This window comes from Equus quagga, chromosome 9, assembly GCF_021613505.1.
Source record: "Equus quagga isolate Etosha38 chromosome 9, UCLA_HA_Equagga_1.0, whole genome shotgun sequence".
Classification (NCBI taxonomy): domain Eukaryota; kingdom Metazoa; phylum Chordata; class Mammalia; order Perissodactyla; family Equidae; genus Equus; species Equus quagga.
In genome coordinates this window covers 86,874,679-86,897,512 of record NC_060275.1, presented here as the reverse complement: position 1 = coordinate 86,897,512, position 22,834 = coordinate 86,874,679, and the positions used below count along the sequence as shown (strand labels likewise).

Below are 22,834 nucleotides of genomic sequence, written 5' to 3'. Positions count from 1 at the left end.
AAATATAAAGGCTATATGGATATGCTTCAAATGCCAGTTAATTTAATTGCAGAAGGAGAGGAAAGCTACCTACATGGTGATAAACCTTATGTTAACTAGCAGTTTGCAGTTTGCAAAGCATTTTACATATAATATAAAACAGCTGTTAAAAACCATTTTGTATATTTACTTAAAGTACTGAAGTATATATATTTTGTTCCTCCCAGTTAACTCCTACTGGGGTGTTTGGCTACATCTACAGTGTGACAACTGGGCAGTAGAGTGCCAGACACTGGTCATCACAGGAATCCCAGGTGCACTGGAGAATGATAGGAGAGCCTCTCCTGTTTCCCCTGTTCTAATATTAGTTCTTCAATTCCCCAACACCAACTGGGTGTCCAACAATTCACTTCTGGCACTACCCAGAGTTAGCATGGACTTCTCAAGTTAGGTGATCAGTACCACAAGACTGCACCCACTTCAGACACCAGCCAAAATTGGAGTCCCCAGAATACTTGCATTTGTGCCCAGCCTGCTAAAAATTAGGGCTTCTCACCACCACCACCACCCCGCCCCCCGCCTTGGTTTCAATAATGCACTAGAATGACTCACAAAACTCAGGAAAGCACTTATGAGTATAGTTTTATTGTAAAGAATACAACCCAGGAACAGCCAAATGGAGGAGATGCATAGGACAAGGAGGTGGTGGGGGAGAGGTGGGCAGAGCTTCCATACCCTTTCCTGGTGCTCCGCTCTCCAGCACATGGTTGTGTTCAACAAACTGAAATCTCCCTTAACCTTGTTTACTGAAGTTTCGCTGCCTACACTTGATTGATTAAATCATTGGCCATCCATTATTGAACTCACTTTCCAGCCCTTCCCCCTTCCCTGGAGATCTTGGGGTGGGGCTGATAGTTCTAGTCCTCTAATCATCTGGTTGGTTCCTCTGGTGACCAGTGCCAAGAGTCACCTCATTAGCATAAACTCAGACATGGGCAAAAGGGGCTTGTTAATGAATAACATCACTCGGGAAATTCCAAGTGTTTTAGGAGCTCTGTGCCAGGAACTAGGGATAAGTATTCTTAATTATACCACACCTGCCGTCTAAGATTCAAAGGAAAACTAAACTGAACCCTAATGTTAGTATATTTAAAACCCAGAAATCGTTCTAATATGTGCAAAATCAGAAAGCTCTTAACAGTCTTACTAGTTTAAAAAGGCTACCATCCTCATACACTATTGAAAGTAGGAATATTTTCATGGACATGGAAATGCTTCTGCTCCCGCTACATTCAATTTGGAATTAGAGACTTCAGGATTAGAACGGTCCATGAAGGTCGTCTAGATGAATTACCCACTTTGAATAAGCCAAGAGTATTGACTGAGACCTAGATGTAGACAGCCTCCACCAGCAAATCAAGTGGATTTTAATGAACATCTTCAATTTAACATGGGTTAGTTTAGACAGCTGATCAGATGGCCATTAAGGTGTTCACATGGAAACAGTGTTTAACTATCATGCAAAATTACAAGTAAATGGTTGACCTTCAAAGTTTAGCCTGATTTTGTTGGAGAAATGTAATAGCTTTGGATTCATTAGATTAACACGTATGTGTTAGTTACATCAGAAGAGGGAAACCTAGGCTGAATGTTTTCACGTGTAATGTGCTGAGTTGTGCTATAGCTCTTGCAGAATTTGTCATAAAAGATGCAAATGAGAAGCAGCAGGAATTAAAACTATCAAACTCACCACCACCACCAATTAATGAGATCCTGTATAGTTGGAGGCCTAGAAGTGTATTGTTTTAAAACTGTAAATGCAGAGGCTGTCATTATCATAAATGTATTCTGAACTTCCAGGTTATCTTAAAACTACTCCTTGTTCTATAAATATTACTTCATTAGTCCTGTTGACATGGTGAGTCGGAAGGCCATGTGTGCGTTCAGTATTTTTTCTTCTCAACTTTTCTACAACCTAGTATGACACCGCAAATGTGACACAGTTATTCAACTGAAGCAATGCTCACCTTGATGTTTGTATGAAAATAGAGCCTAGGAAATAAAAATCTCGCTGTAACATAATAGCATCATTTATGAATCACTTATCACTTTACATTTAATCATCTCAATGACCTCATGAGATAATTATATTATTAGCTAAAATGCAGGGAACTAAGACAAGGAGGAGATGAGAAAGAGTTAGTGGAAAGTGGAGTCAGTATTCGAAACCAGGGTGCTTGAATCCACAGACTACACTCTTGATCACTAAAATACAGTTCCTCTGTGTAAGATCTCTTTGTAGTTGACAAGACTGAATTGCACAAAGCATAGGATAAATACCCATTTTTCTTTTTGGAATCCACATCAGCCCTTGATGGGGTTGTGGGTGGAGGGAACAGGAGATCAGAAAACCTGGCAAGAGCCAGTCCCGTGGCCTAGTGGTTAAGTTCAGAGTGCTCTGCTCTGGCAGCCTGGGTTCAGTTCCCAGGCATGGACCTACACCACTTGTCAGTGGCCACACTGTGGTGGTGGTTCATGTACAAAAAAAAGAGGAAGATTGGCAACAGATTTTGGCTCAAGGCAAATCTTTCCCTGCCAAAAAAAAATCCTGTTAACTTTACATTTATATCTATCTTTACACACACACACACACACGAGAGAGAACTTTATTTATTTTTTTTGGTGAGGACAGTTGGCCCTGATCTAACATCTGTGCTAATCTTCCTCTATTTTGTATATGGGACGCCACCACAGCTTGATAAGCGGTATGTAGGTCCATAGGGATCCAAACCCATGAACCCTAGGCCACCAAAGCAGAGCATGCGAACTTAACCACTACACCACCAAGCTGGACACTAGTTTTTTAATTCTTTTAATTTTGTTTGGATTTAACAGAAATAAGAAGGGAAGCAGAATAAACTGGTAAACCTCAGATAAATGTTTCTTTACCACAAGAAATATTAGTTTTTAAAAGGCTCCTATAAAGTTAAAGAAAAAAGAATTTTAATAACTAATTGTTTTAAAGTCATTCAATTTGATTTGTTAATTATATTTGCATTGTCAAGGTTTCTAAAGTTAATGTGCAGGTTAAACAGCTGATTGATTACAGCACAAGAGAGAATAAGTGAAATAGAAGCTAGATCTGAAGACACTACCCAGGATGTAAAAGAAGGTAAACAGAAGGTAAAAATCCAGAAAACATGAGAAAGGACATAAGATAGAATAGAAAGGTCTGACAGACATAAGGTCCAGTTAGAATTCCTGAAGGAAGGATAAAACGTGGGATAGGAGCCGTGTCCAAAGAGTATCTGAGAACTTTTTCTGGATTGTTGAAGGACATGAATTCTTAGATTCAGGTACTGCACAAATCCTAAACAAGGTAAATTAAAAAATTTTCCTGGAACAGGATATATGCCATTTTGAGATGCAGATTCAACTCTGCAGAAATATGCAATCTTGGAAGACTTTTGCTCTGCATCCTCTCCCAAGATTTGTCGAATATCTCTACCAGAGGGAAGGAGGAAGGAGAGTGGAGGTGGGAAAACCCCATGAATAGCCCAGGTTTACACACAGGCAGCAGACTACCAGGTAATTTAATGACCAGGAAATGAGAGTAGCATGTCCCTCTATGCCCTAGGACAGCACCAAATGTGGAAGGATCCCTCAGAACTTGACAATGATAATAACAGCAACCACTTACTCTAGGAGGTTCTGGCCTTCTTTGGGCCCCAACTACTTAGAGATTGTGATGAAAGGAGTATCTTTTAACACATTTTCAGTGGGGTATCCTCCTGCCAGCCATCCCCAGCCCATGGACTCCAGATTAAGAAATCCTAGTTTACTATTTGCCAGAAACTTTATCTCATTAATTCTCAGAACACCTAGATTACAGATGAGGAAATTGAAGCTAGAAGATGCCTGAAACCAAAGAGTGTCATACAGCTAGTATGCAGCAGAGCTAGGAGTCAAGCTGTGGCTTTATGACCCAAAAGTCTTAAACTTTTAGCCACTGCCAATGTTTCTCAGCATAGAACAAGTACCTCCTGCATTAGAATCACCTGCGGTTGTTCCTAAGAATGTATTTGACTTCTTTCCTGCCAACACAAAGGAGCAAGGTTTAGAGGACTAAACTTTAATGAGCTCCCCAATAACCATGAACCTGCCTACACTGTCTTTATAGATCTGACAGTGTCATCAGTTCTTGTGGAAAATAATATTTTTCTGACACGCCCATTGTAGAAAATGCAAAAAATACTGGAAAGTATTAAGATCATTTAAATCACCTGTGATTCCACCAGGTAATGAAAACCATTTCTAGTGTTTGGTGTGTTTCCTTCTAGTCATACATATCACAAATTTGTATCACTTTGCTTTGTAACTTTTGCTTTCACTTAATTTGTTGAAAATATTTCCCCAAACGATTCAAAACAAGAATTTTTAACCTCTATATACTGTTACATTGTAATCCACCTATTGTTGAATGTCCCTTTCAAGGAGAAAGCACTTTTTTCAAGTGAAGAGAATTGAATGCCAAGTCAGTCCTGGATGGCTGCGGAGGAGGGAGGGGGGAATCCCAGGACTCCCAAGGGGAGGGAAGGCATGAAGGAGGGGTTGTGATTTGAAAGAGAGCAGGCGCTAGCAGCATGGCTGCAAGAGAAATGGGAGTGCGAGGGTCTCCTGGAATGGGCTCTGGCCCGTGGACTTCAGGAGAAGTGTTTTCTGATGCTGAGTTTTAAGGTTTCCTTTTCTGTGATATCCTGAAGTCTTCAGTAACCTTTTAAGCCTCTAGAATCTGGCATCAGCTTTGCTCTATGGTGCTCGAACGGGGCAGGATGGGAGGGTTTATGAGAGAGTCTGTGTCAGGTTGAGGTTCTTGGTTTCTAGGTAGTATCCTTATGAAATCCTATCAAGTGTATTGTCATGTTGTAGGATTCCAGGAGCATTTTGTATTATTATTTTTTCTTTTTGCTGAGGAAGACTGGCCCTGAGCTAACATCCATGCCCATCTTCCTCTGCTTTATATGTGGGACGCCTACCACAGCATGGCTTTTGCCAAGCTGCGCCATGTCTGCACCTGGGATCCGAACCGGCAAACCCCGGGCCACTGAGAAGTGGAATCTGCAAACTTAACCGTTGTACCACCGCGCCGGCCCTGTATTATGTTTTTTAAATATGAAAAGTTTTATCCTGCATTTTATTGCTTTAGAAAGAAAAACTGATGGCATGTACTATTTTAAAGATTACTTAAAAAAAAAAAACCCACTTGTCTTTCGAAGAGAGATTCTCTGTTTAAAGACAAACCTTTCTCATAGAGAACCTTTATCATACACAGTAAGATGACCACTCTCATAAACCAAGGAAGAAATTATTCCAGGTTCTTTTGGTTTTCTTGCCAATCCAATGGTCAGTCCATGGAGCTGTCCAAGGTTTTATTTCTTGACCTTCCTGTTCCTGGCCTCTTTAGTCATAACGCAAAGAGGCAACAGAGGGTAGTAAGGAAGAGCACCCACTCTGGAGTCAAACTGCAAGGGTCTGAGTCCCAGCACCAGCAATGGACAGCTGTGTGACCTTAATCTAGTCAAATAACCTTTCTGGGCCTCAGTTTCCTCATCTGTCGAAATGGAGATGGTAATACGAGTACCTAACTTGCAAAGTTATTGTGAGGATTTAATCAGTTACTCTTTGTGAAAGTATTTATAACAGTGCCTGGCAAGTAGCAAAAACGGAATCTTTGAGTTCTCTAATTTCTACTATAAAAGGATTTTAAACTTAGGTTATTTTTCCCCTCAGCACTTTTGCTTTTGTAAATATTGCCCTGGCAATCATAAACACAGGATCTGGAAGCTGGAGGAGAGGGAAAGAATGCTCACAGAACTGCGACTTAGGGTGCCTAGTCCTGGCTCTGCCATTAACCGCGTGTCATAAAGCCATGTGACCTTTGCTACACTAATTGACTTCTCCGACCTCAGTTTCTTCCTCTGTGAAATGAAGGACTTGAACTTCAATAAATAACCTCTATGCTTTATTTAGGATTCTGTGAATCGCATTCCTGGCTCCACAGTCAATTCTGTGACTTGCTTTCCTTGTTTGTAAACTAGAAAATATTTGGCACCTACCAACAGCCGCAGGGTCATAGACGGGGAGTAAGCAGATTAGGGACCCGCCGTTTAAATGGCACCAAAGGAACCAAGTCTAATGTACACGAGGAATCCGGGCAGAGGGTGGCATTAGCACTTCTTTATGCAGAGCCTAAACCCTGCCAGACTCACCCGAAGGAGCTGTCACGGTGGTCTGCTGGAAACTCTTGTTCTGTTGGGAGGATTACTGGGGTCGCAGTCTCCCAAGGACACGGACACCTTTGACCAAGAGGCTGGAGCGGCTCAGGACGAGGGGTGAGTTGATGGGAGCTATGACAACCCTCTTTCGACTATGTCGCTGCTTCCCATCCATGCTCTAGGAGGGGTCCTCTCTGCGGCAGGGCCAAATCTCCCTCCTCGAGGCGTCTGCGATGGGTGTCCCCGCGCCGCGCGTCCCCCTCCAACCTGCCCCTCCCTCCTGGCTGCCATAGAAACTGGCCTACGAGGTCCAGGCCCGAGTCCCAGTGCCCGATCGGCCCCCGGGCCCCCCTCCCCCGGGCCAGCCCCCCGCTCCGGATTGGTCCTTCGGGAAACGCTGCGGGGCGCCTCGGTTCCCGCGGCAGAGCCCGGGCCGGCGCTGGCGGGCTGGATTTGCCGGGGCCGCTGTCGGTCAGGTCGGCGCCCCTGACAGCTGCAGGAGCCTCCCAAGCGCGGCCGCGGCGCCCGGACACCCACGCCCGCCTGCGCCGCTGCAGCGCCCACCACCCCGAGCGCCCGCAGCCGAGCCCCGAGCCGGGCTCGCGACCTAGGTAAGCCAGGGCCGCGGGGCTCGCGGCCAGCACCCCCACTCCGCCCGCCCTGTCCTCCGCCGGACTGCAGACTGGGTGGCTGAGGAGGGAAGCCTCTCCTCCCCGCGACCCGAGAAGGGAAGGGAGACCCAACTCTCCGGCGGTGAACTGCGGTCAGGAGAAGGGTCGGCACTCCTCGGGGGCGTCCCCATCCCAGGCCCATGCGCGCGAGAGGAGAGGGCGTCCGAGCTGGTGCGAGGGTGTGCTCGCGCGTGTGGGCCAGGCATAGGGATGCGCGGCGCCCAGGCGTCCGTGCGCGTGGTCCCCCAGCCGGGTCTGCTGCCGGCACCCGTGTCCGAGCGCGCGCCCACACGTGAGCCGAGTGGGCCGCTCGGCGCCTAGCAGGGCGCGCACCGGGTGCGCGGGAGCTGAGCCCCAAGGCGCGAGCCCAAGTCTGGAGAGTTTGTAACAACGGCTGAGGACCCGCGTGACCCGGGCAGGCAGTGGAGGGGACTGACGGCGACGGCTGTGGCCCAGGGCATGACATCTCCCACCACACCCCACACCACGACACCCCCCAAAGAAAGGTGCTTCTTTTGAAAGACTGTACAAGGGAGCAAAACCTCGACTCCTCTTCCGGAGGTCCCTTCAGGAAGATTAGGAGCCCCTGGACTCGGCGACACGACAGGAAAGGATCGCAACAGCGTCTTTCAAATGCCATTTCTGATCAGCTTTTGGGTGCCTGACACAACATCTGGGCAGATGGAGAGGTCAAGGCAACAGATAAAAATGCTATGAGCCCGAGTAAGGGCAGCGAGGATTCAGCCATCTGCACTTTTTTCTTCTCTTGTCTCCCTCCCTCCCTGCCTGTCTCTCCCCTACCCCCACCCTGTTTTCGTCCTCCTGAGTTTGGGAGACCAGCAGGCTTTCTGTTAGACCCACCCTCCCCCACCCCATTCCTCATCCCATCTCAAAAAGAGAGCGAATGAACCACATTCTAAGCTGTTACCCGTGAAACTTAGACAAGTTTGGAAATTAAACAAGTCGCGTTTGCACTCGAGGCCGCGGGAATCCAAAAGGGAAACAAACAAAACCAGCCCTAAAAAATCTATTCCAAGTTAAGATTTCAAAGAGGAATCTAAAACGAGTATTTGTTTATGGCAATGTCGTGTTTTTTTTAATGTTTGAAAAATATGTATCACTCAAGCTTGCATCATCGGTATTCAATGTGATTCACCCAAGCGCTTCAAAAGATGGTTTCTGTTAGTGTTGCAAAAGCACTTCTAATTTTGGTTGCCATGGTAACGGAAGAAGTCGCCCTGCGCTGTTGAGACGCTGCCTGGCTCGAACCAGGAACTGTTTTTGAAGAGATCTCTTCATGTCCCCTCATGTCACCATGGTAATAATAATTGAGCTTGTAAGATACTTGTTTCTTTTCCTTAAAGTACTAAGAGCCCAAGGCACTTTTTTTTTAAATTTTATATTCTCAGAATTTGCAATTTGTGAAACGGATCTTCCCTCTCAGACAACTGACGGTAAACGCTGCCCTCCAGCCCATCAGCCCTGCTGGCCCAGCTCTCTTCCCACAGCTCAGTGTGCTGGAGGAGGCAGGAGGAGAGTGTTTGATGTTAAAGGAACCCTGGCCTGCGACCAGCTCTCTCTCCCCATTTAGCATTTAAATTTGGAATCCTAATTAGCTTTCTAATTAAGAGAAGGGAGAATGTGGGTGGGGGTCCCAGAAAGAGGCTAATGGGGAAAAAGCTCAGTTCAGCTCGCCATGGACTGGTGTTTTGTGTGCTGTTGAATTTGCCTAGCAAAGCCCTCAAGGGTTTATTTTTGGCTTGACCGCTGTTAAGTGGTAAGCCTGGAAAAACCTTCAGAGAGGCCTCCTTCTGTGTTAGGAAAAAATGTGGCTTGGATACTTAGTTTGAGGTGTGTGCTTTTTTCTAATAACTAAACTGCATTTAAAATAAAGGCAGGTTTGTATGAAATCTAAATTTCCCAGTAATAACTACAGATAGGCCATAGAGCCCTGTATGCACTTGGGTTAGCCTTGGTTTTCAGTTAAGAAAGTGGCGCCATTCAAATACTTTCATTAGCAAATGTTGGTGTCTTTAAAGAACCATAGTTCTTTACACATCCACCATTCCTGAGCATGAATCCTATAAATCAATTTTACACATTGATAGCATATGATTGGAAAATTTGAAAGTCCCTAGACTTACAGTTTTAAAAGATGAAAAGATTTTTGTCTCAGTAGGTTAATGTTTTCAGCCAAATATATGGTTTCATGCTGAGAAACTTAAAAAATTAAAATATAAGTGTGAAATCCAATTTCATTCTTTGACTCTCCTTACAGTGTTTCTCTAGGAACCAAACAGCTTGAATTCGTTGGCTGATTTTCTTTCAGTTGTTGAAAGGACAAACTGTTTATGGAATTAGTTTCATTCTATTGTTGTCATTTCCTATTGTCATTCTAGAAAAAGTTCTCCAGAATTGAAGTTATAAATTTTAAGAGAAGAAGAAAATATTCAAACTACTTACGAAGACAATAGACCACAATTTTAATTGGGTGGGTCCCAGTTCTTAAATTACTTCCTCTCCAGAACTTCAAAGATAGCTCAACCATTGTTATACAGCATCCCGAGGAATATTAGCCAGTTTTACAGATGGGCAAGTTGTGTTCAGAACACTCAAGTCCTTTCAGCTAACCACTTGGAAAATTAAGAGACAAAAATACATGAGTATCAGCCAAGACTTAGAGAAAATCGAAGTGAGAAGAGAGACAGAGTGGGGATGGTAGGAAGAATTTAAGATTAGAGAGAAAAATAAAACTAGAGGGAAAAAGAGTCTTAAGTGAGGAGAAAACTCACAGATTAAGGAAAAGGGAGTAAAAGAGAAAAAGTTGAGTATGAAGAGTTGCGTAGAAAAAAAAAGTTGGAGAACAGGAAGCTAAAAAGAAATCTATGTTCATCTTCTACAGAGAACAGAGAGCTTGATGCTTTTCCAGAAAGCCCCAGGTATCGCATTTAGCAAAATCCTCTGACTTAGAGAATCTCCAGGGGGTCTGAGTGGCTGACGGAAGGGCTCTGTGGCTCAGGGCCTCCTGTTGCAGTGGTACGGGCTGAGGCCTCTATCTCCTCCAGCTCTGCCAAACCAGCGGCCCACTGGAGCTGCTTCTTCTCAACCCTGAAGCCATCAACAAAGCGTTCTACATCTCCATTTGTTGAGATCATTTACTTGGGATAATTTATAGACACACTTGATTATACCATTGCAATTTAAAGTAAAAAAAAAAAATTGCAATTTTTTAACTGCAATTTTTTAACTTGAAATTGCAAGTTTTTACTTTTAAAAAATTGCTTCAGTTGTTATTGAAATAGTGCATTCATCTAATTTTATGAATTAGAGCATGTTAAAAGATTCTAACAAAAACAGCAGTCCCCCTTCTTGGATACAAGCACTCTCCGCTCTTCGCTGTTTGATCAGTTACCTCACTATTTCCAAATAATTCATTTATGTGGCTGGTCCTTCATTTATCCATTTTAGACAGAATCTATGTGTTTTCTCTTATTATAGGGGAGGATATAGCTCTCTGACTCCACACCCTCCAACTTCCCTTCCTCCATTTTTGCAGCACAGTTGGTGGAAGCAAATCAGCCAGAGCACCATTAGCATAACCCTTTATTTCAAAATGCCAGGCGTGGGAAAGCTCCTAAGAGCATCCGGCTTGGGGGAGACAGGCTCAGTGTTTCCTAGGACTTTAGCCAGAGCAGTCAAAGTTCAGCTACGTTCAGCAATAGTTGGTCAAGGATGGCTCTTGGAAGAAGGAGGAGTGGTCCTTGCAGATTAGGGGCCTTTGTTTGGGTAATCTGGATTTTACACAGGGGAATGGGGAGGAAGAGTGAGGGGCTAAAGTCTTGTGCTGGTGAGGAGGAGTGCAGGGCACGAGGGCTGGCACCTCAGTGGAAAGTTCTGTCCTACGCTGCCTCTCATAAGTTTGGTTAAATATCACAATTTTAGTTAAATCAACATAGAGTTTGCATTATCACGACTATGTAATAATTGATCACTGCAGAGCCAGATTGTGAACTATGATTGTATTTCTTTTTCTGTACAACTTTTTTGAGAAAATAATTATTTTTTCATTTGTTTAATTTTTAAGAACCTATCGTCATTTCTTCCCAAATGTTATAATGGCTCTGTAAAACACTTCTCCCTGGTATTTTCTGCACAGTGAAATGCATCAGACAAGTTAGTTCCTTCCCAGCTCTCCAAAATGGAGCCGTCAGTTCCCCAGTCTAAACGAGTTCGTTTCCAGCCCTGACACACTCCAGCATTCTGAGATTTCCCCTCACTTCCCTTCTGTGCAGATTCCCTTTCTCTCTGTTCTCTTGTTTTCCTCTTTCATTTTATGGAGCATCCCCTCTGGTAGCTTCTTAAGAAAGGATTAAGGGAAGTAAATTTTTGAGACCTTGCATGTCAGAAAATGTCTTTATTTTACTCTCATACTTAATTGATGGTTTGCCTGGCTATGGGCTTCTAGGCTGAAAATTAATTCCTGCATATTTCTGAAGGCTGATTCATTGTTTTTAGCTTCCAGTGTTGCTGAAAGTTCAATGCCGTTCTGTTTCTTGATTCTTGTCATGAAATCTATTTTTTCTGCCCAGAACCTTGTAGGATCCTCTCATGTTTTATGAAATTTCACTAAGTATGGATTCGCTTTCTATGGATGATGTTCATCTACCTAGTGGGCTCAAAAAACTTGTGTCCTGTGTTTCTGGGGAATTGATGATAAGTAGGCCTGCTTATCATAAAGAAATATAATTTTTTTGTTATAAAGCATATTATAAAATATGTATTATGAAACAGTACATATTCCAGAGGTAGCACGAAATAGGGGTTAAGTCTTAATTCTGGACATAGCTTGCTGAGTTTGAATCCTGGCTCTGCAACTCTCCTACTATGTGACCTTGGGCTCGTAGTTTGATCTCTTTGTGCCTCAACTGTCTTGGGCATAAAAATAGCACCTACTTTCTAGGATTGTTGTGAGAATTAAATTAGTTGATTGATTCATGTAAAGCTCTTAGAAGGTGCCTGACACACAATAAATGTCATTACTAGGGCTGGCCAGTAGTGCAGCGGTTAAGTGTGCACGTTCCGCTTCAGCGGCCGGGGGCTCGCAGGTTCGGATCCTGGGTGCGGACATGGCACTGCTTGGCACGCCATGCTATGGTAGGCGTCCCACATATAAAGTAGAGGAAGATGGGCATGGATGTTAGCTCAGGACCAGTCTTCCTCAGCAAAAAGAGGAGGATTGGCCGCAGTTAGCTCAGAGCTAGTCTTCCTCAAAAACAAAAGTCATTGTTGCTAATATTATTGTCAACAATACAGAAATAAATGTTAAAATGAAAGAAATAATCATCTATAATTCTATCTTTAATCTTATCTGTAATCCCAGCAAGAGAGATGACCATGGTTAACATTTCAGAAGGTTGCTTTTTGGTAGTTAAAAACAAAGCAAGAAAATGGAGATATTGCACATACAGTTTTATTTGTTGCTTTTTCCACTTATCTTTATATTTTGAGCTTTTCTCCATGCTATTGAATAGTCACTATTCTTCTGTATGGCATATTTGTTTTCTGTATTGATCCTAACACAGAACCTTACAAATTAGGTTCTTAATAAGTACTAATTAACTGGGAAGCCAGTACCTCCTTCTGGACCCTTAGGGCTTGGGACAGCTTGAAGAGAAGTCCTCTCACTGGGAATTTGAGAAGCCCCCCTCCAACTAGGACAGGTGTTTTCTTTCTCTATACAGTAAGAGCACTCTAGAGATGCACCTGGGAAGTGTGGATTACAACAGAATGAGGCAATGCTTGTGAAAAGATGATGGAGGAGTATGGGGGAGGCGTGAGGGAGAACCAGAATGGGAACAGTGCGGCATGACTCAGCGGGGCCACCAAGCCTGGAGATGCACGTCTCCCCACCTGCACAGCAGAAGCCAAATGTGGGTTTGATCTTTTGGTTTTTCCTTGGAACCTCAGAGATTAGGTGAGGCTGGGAAGCCAGTGAGAAGGCTTCTGTGTGCAGACACCTCCTGGCAGCTGGCCTGCTTTGATCTCCCCAATCTCCTGGGAAACCTCGCCCGGTTTGGCTCTTCCACAATACATGACAGTCATCAGTCTGCTTCATTCACACAGGACATGTGACCAGAAACAGCCACTTAGCAATGTTTTCAGGGTTTTGGAATTAAGCCTTGAGCAGCTCCAGTGAAGATTCATGCCCCTTGAGGGCACTGTGTGTAACACTGAGACAAATTTGTGTTAGTGGGTTTGTATTCTGTCATGTTGCGGTGTTAGCGAATTATTGTCTTCCCCAGAAACAGAGAAGCTCTTCAGAGGAGTGTGGGCTGGGTGGCCAGCTTGGATGGAGAGATTTAGAAGGTGATTTAGAAGGTGAAGAGGAGTACTTCTGTCTTGCCCAAACCCACGCTTCCTTAAGAGTCACTCTCTCTGTACAGCACATCACATCCAAGTGAGAACCACTCTGTGTGGTTTGGTGACTCTTGTCTGCCAAGAAAAGTCAAAAAGATTTACCAAAGTTCTAAGAGAATTGAGTTGGTCAATATCTATTGAAAATAAGACGCAAGACTTTTTTTTTTTTAAGACTCTATTTTTCCTTTTTCTCCCAAAGTCCCCCGGTACATAGTTGCGTATTTTTAGTCATGGGTCCTTCTAGTTGTGGTATGTGGGATGCTGCCTCAGCGTGGTCTGATGAGCAGTGCCATGTCTGCGCCCAGGATTCGAACCCTGGGCTGCAGAAGCAGAGCGCGCAAACTTAACCACTTGGCCATGGGGCTCGCCCCAGATACCACATTTTTAAAGGTTACTATATAGCAGTGCTAAGTAAGTAGACTCTTGGCTTCAACCTGTTTGTCTCGTTACTAGAATACTCAATGAGAGTTGTAAATGGGTGACTTAAACCTTTTTGTTCATTGGTAGATTATTTGGTGAAAGTTGCCCGTCACAAAAGAGCCCAAGATTCAGATACAGAATATTATTTCCATTCCTGGCTAATAAAATACACTCTGATCGTATTTAATCATGAAGATTTTTTTTAAGCCTTTTAAATTTTTCTGAGCTTCTAGTTTAGATAAATACCCCTCGGACATGATTAACAGCACCAGATCTTGAGCTCCTGTAGAAGACAACGAGGTACAGATTTTCCCAGCCTTTATATTACCCCAAATTCAGTGGTATATTAAAAACCTCACATTTTACTTTCTGTTTCCCTGAACTACGTTTCCTTATCTTAGTACTTGCTCAATCACATGAGCAAATTCCTTCGGGCCTCCTCTCCTTCAGGAAGTTTTCCCCGAATGTTCACGATACCCGAGGTCAGGAAGTTTTCCCTGAATGTTCACGATACCCGAGGTGTTTTCTGGGTACCACTCTCCTGTGCACGTCTCTAACCTAGGGCTTTGTAGGTTGTATTTCAATTATCTGTTTACGTATCTACTATGCTCCACTTACTGATGATTTAGTCATGTCTACATGGCTCTTGAGGAACACCTTAGACCACTGGCATAAAGTAGGCAGTCACTTAAAAATAATGTTTGCTGAGCTGGGCATTTCATCTTGACATTTGAGGAGTATTTCACAGTAGAATGAGAGGGTAGCCACCTCACATTGCTTAGGGTGGGAGTGAGGGCAAAAAAGTAGGGAAGGACAATCTCTTCTCATCCTCTTCCTTTGTAGCAACATCTGCTCAGAGGGGATTGCCTGTGACAGCGCAACTCCACTTATGAGACCAGGTGAAGCAGCTGCATCTGTTGTGTGTGAAGCACGGGCTCTGAGGCCCGGCGGGCCTGGGCTAGAAATCAGACTGATATTTATTGCCTGCACAACTTTGGACAAGTTACCAAATCCTTCTGAAGTTTAGTTACTTCGTCTGAAAAATGAGCATAACTGTAGGCACCTTTCAGGGCTGTCAGGATTAAACAAAATATGTATAAACTAAATGGAACAAAATAATGATAGCTATTCTAAGTTAAGAATGCTTTTGGCTGCAAGTAGTAAAAGAACTTTTCTACTTAGTTAAAAGAAGTTTATTTTCTTGCAGCAGAAGAGGTCTAGATGGGAGTATTGGTCAGTTCAGGCTGCTGTAACAATATACAATAGACGGAGAGGCTTAAACCTCAGAAATTAATTTTCTCACAGTTCTGGGGGCTGGCAGTATGAGATCAGCATGCCAGCATGGTCTGGTTCTGATGAGAGCTCTTCCTGGCTTATAGATAACCACCTGCTTGCTGTCCTCACATGGCAGAGAGAGAAAGAGAGAGAGAGAGCTCTCTCATCTCTCCCATAAAGACAGTAATCCCATCCTGAGAGCCCCAAACTCATGACCTCATCTAAATCTAAACCCCCTCTCCAAATACCATCACAGTGGGGGTCGGAGCTTCAACATATGAGGAGGGGGACACAATTCATATATTGCCAAAGGCAGTTGATAGCATTGTTTTAGCTGCCATCAGAGACCCAGTTTGTTCCTATCTTTCTGCTCTGCTGTCCTTCCTTGTGCTCTCATATTTATCACTTCATGGTCTTTAGATGCCTACTACACTCCCAGACAAGGTCCACATAGGAAGAAGGAGAAAGGAGCTGTGCTACTTGTAATTATCCCATTTTATCAGGAAGCACCGGTTATCAGAAACTCCTCACTAAGCTCTCATTGGTCAGAACTGTGTCTCCTGGCGAACCCAAGCTGTGAGGGAGAAAGAGAAATGGGGTTTTCCGGTTTCTATAGCAGAAGAAGGCAAGGAAGGGAGAAGAGAATAAAGATATTGGGTGAGCCAGCTTACAATGTCTGCCACACTATCACTTATTGATTGGGTGGCCATATGTCCCAGTTTGTCAGGGACAGCCCTGGTTTACACCTGTTGTCCCAGTGTGATTATAAATAGCACTCCCCTCTACTCTCAAAAGGGCCCTGGTTTGAATGCCAAATTCTATGCTCACCTCACTTATTGAGCACTTGCTATTTATTGTAACCTCTCATTAAACAGTAGTTATTAATAAGGAAGATAGAATGCACTCATAAGATAAATAACAAGCCAAGATTACGTGTGATGAACGCCTGTGTGGTACAGGCAGCAGATGTGCTGGATTCACAGGAGAGAGAAATGAGTGTGAATCAGCAAATGAGCTGGGTGAGCTGGTTTGGATGGAGATGAACTGCAGTGGGGAGATGTAACACCAGGAGATATTAACGTGAAAAATAAATGGACTGGGCACAGTTTGAAAGATGGAAAAGTAGACCATTTATACACCAGGAACTTTTCTTTGAAAAGGTTAACAACATGCTGCCTTTGTTTAAGTGATAAACATTTTGTAATATGGGGTCCAATGCTAAGATACAGTTTGGCCAAAGAGCATTTTAAGGACTCATGTTACAAAATAAAAAAGCCATTTGTATTTATTAAGTCCAATATACTTTTTTGCCATCACAAAACTTTTCACAAAATTTTCTGTGTCAGAGGAAAAATGATTTTCTAAATTATTCTCATGTGCTGCATATAGTAGGGTGTGACCTTGAGCTATTTAGTAATAAAGTCCTTTTTTTTTATGAGAAAGATTGGCCCTGAGCTAACGTCTGTTGCCAATCTTCCTCCGTTTTATGTAGGATGCCGCCACAGTGTGGCTTCTAGGTCCACGCCCAGGATCTGAACCTGTGAACCCTGTGCCACAGCTGATGTGGTGAGCATGAACTTAACCACTATGCCATTGGCTGGCCCCAGTAAAGTCCTTCTTGATCAAGAGAAAATATTTGCGTCTTCCAAATTTTGTTTTGCATTGATCTCAAATGAAAATACTTACTTCGCTGTTTATTTATTTATTTTTCCTTAGCTTGGTTTTTAAATTCCAACAATTTGTTTTGGATATTCATTCACTCTTTTGGGTTGGTTGGTGGGCTGACTTAGTGGAAAGGGACAAAGTAAAGAAATTTGGATCTAGTCTTGTCCCTGCCACTAACTAGCAAGTCCCTTTACCTCTCTGGATCTGTTTCTCAAATACAAAATGAGAGATTAAATAATCCTGTGGGACCCTCCACTTTGTACTCCTAAAGGTTCACGCACGTGCTTAGGTTATCAAGGGAAATCATGAAACAGCCAACAGCCAAGCTGCTTGCAGCCTCAAGTTGGTTTGGCTTAGGAATGTGTTAAGAAGTAAGATTGCAGAGGAACTGAGATGAGACCATGAATGACCCGAATGTCCTACTAAGTAACTTGCTATTCATTTTTGGCAGAGGGAAGGCATTTCCTAAACAATGTGGAAGATCAGTGTGAAAAAATGGTATGTTGGTCCCATTCACAACAACATGGATAGACCTTGAGGGTATTATGTTGAGTGAAATAAGCCAGACAGAGAAAGACGAACTCTGTATGACTCCACTCATAGGTGGTAGTTAAAATATAGACAAAGAGAACTGATCGGTGGTTACCAGGGGAAAGGAGGGGTGGGGGGAGGGCAGTAGGGTTGAAGTGGTGTACCTACAACATGACTAATAATGATGTACAACTGTAATTTCACAAGATTGTTAACTATCACAATCTTAATTTAAAAAAAAAATGGTATTTTGGATGAGTTGGAGGGAAGAAAGACTGACAAGGAAGGAAAACACTTGTTTTATTCCAAGTTCTGAGCTATGTTACAGTGTTCAATGACCTAATGGCAGATCTGGTCCAAAGAGCAGAGTGACAGCGAGGCTTAGCTCACCTGTTGCTGGGTTTGTGTCCTGAGATGTACCGGCACTTTACAGGTCTCATCATTTGGCACAGTCTATCATTGGTTGTTCTTCAACTCCACCCCTCCAGGAGCACTCTCGTTTTTGCTAATATCACATTTCTAAAGGACATCCCTTATGTTTTGCAGCCTTCTTTTCCTGTAACTTTTATTTTTGATGAAAGGGTTAGAATCTAGATAATTCTCATGTTCAGCCATTTCTACCAGTTTCTGTTTAGATTTTTCCCTTGGGAGATGTGTTATCAAGTAGTTGAAGATATTAGCATTTCAATGGCATACGGCCACTTTAAGGAGTAACCACACTGTGGATTTTGATATTTAAGTTGCCTGTTGAAATGGTGATGCTGACTGATGTCTTCAAGCTATTAAAGGACCCTATTCCTGATGCATTCCAAGACCCCATCCCTGACTACCCTTACTGTGGTTTGGAATTATTTTGAAAGTTTTTCTTCCCTGTAAGTCCTCATCTATACCTTCTCTGCTAGCTTATCTTCCTCATTCCTAAAAACTCATTTATTTTTATGAAATCTTCCTCAGGCAAGATTTTGATTTCCTCAACTTTTCACGTCTCAGAACATGGAATCATCTACTGAGCACTTCCTGCTTTGGCTGACTGATGGAAATGTTGAACAAGATTCCTCCCAGTTTCATGCCCAGGACAACTCATTGCCTTGTTGGAAAGTTGCTTAAAACTCTACCCTTCTGTGGCTGTTATGAATGACTCGTATGTAACAGTCTTGCTCATACCTCTTTTAGAAGGTATGAAGATGTTTGCAGTCCTGAAATGTGGAGATGAGAGCAAGTGTACTAATTTACAGCACAAAACTGAAACAGATTTTTTTGTATCTATGTGTTATGGAATACAAAACTAAATATACCACTTTAGGCCTACCCACACACAAAAACAAAAAGCCGCTGAGATTTCGATTGAAATTCCCTGTTTATAGATTCATTTGGGGAAGAGTTCACATCTCCATGGTATTGAGTCTTCCCTGATTGAACATGCCTTGTTTTTCCATTCAGTTGCTCTTCTTTTATGTTCTCCAGTAAGCTTTCATAATTTATCTCTCTCAACTCCTTTGTTAGACTTATTCTTGGATATCTCATGAATTTTATTGCTACTCGTGTGAATGGAATATGTTTTATTATAACATTTCCTTATTATTACCAGCTTATTATCGGTGCATACAAATGTTATTGAATTTGCACTAATCTTCTCTCCAGCAACACTGTGAAGCTTACTTATTAGTTCTAAAAGTTTATGAATAGAGTCTCTAGGATTTTCTGTGTTTAAAATCTTTGTCTGCAAATAAGAGCCATTTTATTTCTTCCTTTTCAATATTTAGTTCTTGTCTTCTTTTATTGGCTAGAGACTCCAATAAATATAGAATAGAAACAGTGTTAGCAGGCATCCTTGTCTTTTTCCTGACTTTGTAGAGAATGCTTCTAATATCTCACCATTTAAAAGGATGTTTGCTATAGGTTTTTGTAGATAGCCTTAACTTGGTTGAGCAAGTTCCCCTCTATACCTAGTTTGATAATATTTTTATTAATACAATTTTACTTGTAAATTTTACTGAATGCTTTCTCTGCATCTGCTGAGATGACATTTTATTTTTTTTCCTTTAATTGATTTATGTGTTAAATTAAATTCACATGTCTTCTATTATTAAACCATGCTTACATTCTTGGGAGAAATTTTACTTGATCATACTTTTATAAACATACTGCTAGATTTGATTTAGTACTATTACATTTTTGGTGTCGATGTTAGGGAGTGAAATTGGCTTATAATTTCACTTTCTTGTACAGTCTCCTAAACTTTCAACAGGTATTCTATTCCAAGATGGCCTGAGTTGTGGTTCTAGCTTAGAGTATAGCTTGTTTCTTCTCTAGTGTGAACATATACAGCAAGTATTGCTGTGTATTCTTATTTATTTATAACTTCCATTGAAGCATTTGTACTCATTTAGCAATAATGATAATAGTCATAAACCATTTTAGACTTTTTTTGTACAGGTTGTCATCTAATAGCAGAGGGTTATCTAGAGTTTCATCAAGTCAGTTTGGATACTTGCAATGAGGGATAACGAGTCCATTACAAAGTTGGGATTAAGAATAATTTAATTTGTGTATTTGCTATCACTGATATTCATCAGGCCCAATGGTTTATTCTGAAACAAAGCACGTTAAAGAATCTTCTTTCCTGAATCTCCCTCCTGCCCTTGCCACTATTGCGCCGATTCCTGCCTTGTCCAAGCTTGGACTTCATGGCAGCAGCCTGTTCCTTAGGGCGTTGTGTTCCACTGTAGGATACACCAAATGGAGCAAGTGGAATCAGGTGGGCCTGGCTCCCATGCTAGCCCCGACCCTCACTAGCTCTTTGAATTTGGACAAGCTCCTCCATCTCTCCCAACTTTAGTTATTTTATCAGTGCAATGAGAATTTTAATATCTGTCTTACAGGGTTTATTAAATGAGTAAATCAATGGCATAAAAGAGCAAAGTGTCTGGTGTATAATAAGTACTTAATAAAAGTAGCTTTTAGTATACTTTCACTGTTATATTGAATAAAATGCTAACACTATGTTAACACCAAGTAAAAGCTTGCCTGCTTCCAAACGTCCTTCAAAAGGTGCTATTAGTTTGTGGTTTATAGGTTTATATTACAGCATCTTTCAGACATGATGTTTTAATTTTTTAAAACAACTATTTATTTGGTGCCTACCACATCCTAGTACTAGATGCTGGGGAACATTGAGGATATGAGATAAAGAAGCCACAGGGGTGAGTCTAGCAAGGCCAAATAGAATTAGACTATGAATGGATAGAATATAAGGTATGAGATATCAAGATAGAACATCAAGATAAGATAGGAGAATATCAAGACAGAAGTTCAGTGGGAGTACTGAGGATGGAGCAACGAACGCTGTCCAGGTGAGTAGAGAGAAGAAAACATAAAGAAAGTGATTTCAGTAGGATCTTGAAGGCAAAAAAAGACAAGGAGCAAGTGTGTTCCAGTCAGGGCAAGCTGGGTGTGTAAAGCTGCCTGGACATGAAAGGTTATTTTGTGATAGGGAAGGTAAAACTTTAGGAATAAATTACATAATTCAGATCTCAGAATTTTCCTTCAGTGCTGGATGTTTAACTGTGAGTCTTTGAGCTTTAGGAAAAGGGACTTGGGATGGCTTGGAATCCTGGGTAAACACTGACCCTCTGCTGCCCTAGCTGTGGGATTTGATTCTCTGCTAATTAGTGTTGGTTTTGGCTCCCCTGGGGAAGTGCAAACATAAAGAAGGCAAGGAGTAGGGAGAAGGGAAAGGCAAGTGCGTGAATGCGTCTATCTGCAGAACTGCTTTGGAGGAATTGAGAAGTGCAGAGAAGGTCTTGAAAATAGAGCAAGGATTATTATTTCTCCTGCTTCAAAACAAAGCAAATTCTGCTGGAGTCTACGAACATATCACACCCTAAAAATAAAAACAGAGAGAAATGGAGCGTTTTTGACTCTCACTGTGATCATTTTAACCTTGGTAGCCTTCCAAAGGGAAGCCATAATCAGGCTGTTTTTATTGTCTGTGGGCTGGAGCAAATACTGGTCTCTAAACATTCTGAAGCTTCCAACTTAAATAGCCTTCTTAGGAATGTCTACCCACATTTGAGGTGTGCTTCACTGGCAACCTTAGAATGTTGTACAAAAGCAATGAGGCACCTCATCAAACCCACAGTATTTCAGAAATTTTCCAGCCAGAGGTGCTCTGGTTAGGGGCGCTTGTAACAAACCTGCCCTTGTTTCAGGAGAGAACTTGAAAGAGTTTTGTTTTTCTTTTTGGTTGTTTTTTAAAAAAATTTTGCCTTTTCTTCTTCATCATAGAATAGTTGTTTGTCATGGTTTTTTGTGCGTTCTTTTCCCAGCCAGAGAAGGATGTTTATGAGAGAAATATCTATTTCTGTATCTTCTGGGATCCGCACTACCTTTTAAAATATCCATATAATTCAAGTCAATTCCGCTAGCATTTATGGACTCCTCCTGGGTACTGGGTGCCCAGAATCCTGAAATTAACAAGATCGAAGACCTGCCCCATAGAAACCCACAATCCAGTAGGGAAGACAAATATGTACACAAGTAATTCAAACACCAGACAGGATCAGAAGATGTTGAAGGAAAACACAAAGTTCATGGGGGAAATACCAAAGGAAGAGCTGAATTCTGCTTGGAGTATCAGGAAGAAAAGAAAAGAGACAGAAGAGAGGGGAAGGGAAAGGTGGAGAAGGGAATTTAAGCTAAATTTGAATAATAGGTAGGATTTCAACCATTAGATGATTGAAATAAGAAATAAGTAATTAATCTCTTGTGAAACAAGAATTTCAAATAATTTTTGTGCCTACCAACAAAATAAGCCTATTTTAATTCACTTATTCATTTCATCTATTCCATAAACACGTATTGAGTACTATCATGTACCAGGCACTGTTTAGAGACAGAGATGAATAGAACATCCTCCGGGTCCTCCGTACCCTCATTGCCCAGACAGGTAGACAGAGATGTGCAAACAAATAGCGATACCACAGGAAAAAAAGTATCAGCACAGGGGTGCATGAAATGCTCTGAGAGCACCAAGGACTTAAGGGAGTCAAAGAAGACTTCACAGAGAGAGAGAATTTCGAAGGTTCAGTGGGGAATGGATGGAGGAAAGCAGTCCATGTAGAGGGAATGTCACCTACAAAGGCATAGAAGCATGAAGCAACATGGGATGGTTATGGGACCTCAGGTATTTTGATATGTCTCAAATATAGAGTTGTAGGGGGGAATATCCTCTTAGGGTCCCTGGCTGGGTCTGAAAATTAAACTGACAAAGATGGATAACAGGAGAAAAGCATACACATACATTTAAGTTTTTATGTGACATGGGAGCCTTCTTAAGGAAATGAAGACCCAAAGAAACAGTTAAACTTGAGTATTTTATGCTAGATTTGATGAAGAGTAGACAGTCGTGGAGGAGTATGATAGGTTAAGGAGTATGAGGTGAGTGTAACTACCTGGGGGAAACTTGGCAAGGCCTGTTTCTTAGGATTATTATTATTATCTTTTTTTTTTAAAGATTTTATTTCTTTCCTTTTTCTCCCCAAAGCCCCCCGGTACATAGTTGTATATTCTTCGTTGTGGGTCCTTCTAGTTGTGGCATGT

The 22,834-nt window shown here is 42.1% G+C and overlaps 1 protein-coding gene across 2 annotated transcripts in view; it reads left to right on the top strand.

Moving 5' to 3' along the window:
- Window positions 1-6,253: 6,253 nt before the first annotated feature.
- NIM1K (NIM1 serine/threonine protein kinase) overlaps window positions 6,254-22,834 on the top strand; it is a 57,325-nt gene continuing 40,744 nt past the window's right edge. Inside the window, exon 1 of one of the 2 annotated variants that reach the window (XM_046672002.1) lies at window positions 6,254-6,371. The gene's annotated coding sequence lies outside the window, so the exon portion shown is untranslated. Of the gene's footprint in view, window positions 6,372-6,722; window positions 6,866-22,834 lie in introns of those variants that run through there. The other variant, XM_046672001.1, reaches the window with a different exon arrangement.